Below are 709 nucleotides of genomic sequence, written 5' to 3'. Positions count from 1 at the left end.
TATCTTCAAGGCAAATACAACTGCTGTAAGCTCCAAATCGTGCGTCGGGTAATTCTTCTCGTGATTCTTGAGTTGCCTTGAAGCATACGCTATAACTTTCCCATGCTGCATCAATACACACCCCAAACCAACCCTGGAGGCATCACAATAAACCACAAATCCTTCTGTGCCTTCTGGCAAAGCCAATACCGGTGCCGAGGTCAACCTTGACTTTAATTCCTGAAAACTTTTCTCACAAGCGTCGGACCACTGGAACTTAACTGCTTTCTGCGTCAATTTAGTCAATGGGGAGGCGAGGGTAGAGAATCCCTCCACAAACCTCCGATAGTACCCGGCTAAACCCAAGAAGCTACGAACCTCCGTCGGGGTCGTGGGCCTAGGCCAATCCTTCACTGCTGCAATCTTCTGGGGATCCACCTGAATCCCCTTACTGGAAACAACATGACCCAGAAAAGTGACAGACTCCAACCAAAATTCACATTTTGAAAACTTAGCATACAACTGGTGCTGATGAAGAGTCTGCAATACTGCTCTGAGGTGAATGGTATGATCCTCTCTGCTCCGCGAATAAACGAGGATGTCGTCAATGAAAACAATCACAAAGGAGTCTAGAAATGGCTTGAAAACCCGATTCATAAGATCCATGAAATCTGCCGGGCGTTGGTAGCCCAAAAGCATGACCAGAATTCAAAGTGACCATAGCGAGTTC

Source organism: Nicotiana attenuata, unplaced genomic scaffold, assembly GCF_001879085.1.
Source record: "Nicotiana attenuata strain UT unplaced genomic scaffold, NIATTr2, whole genome shotgun sequence".
NCBI lineage: Eukaryota > Viridiplantae > Streptophyta > Magnoliopsida > Solanales > Solanaceae > Nicotiana > Nicotiana attenuata.
The sequence above is the reverse complement of the archived record's forward strand: the minus strand, read 5'-3'. Positions refer to the sequence as shown.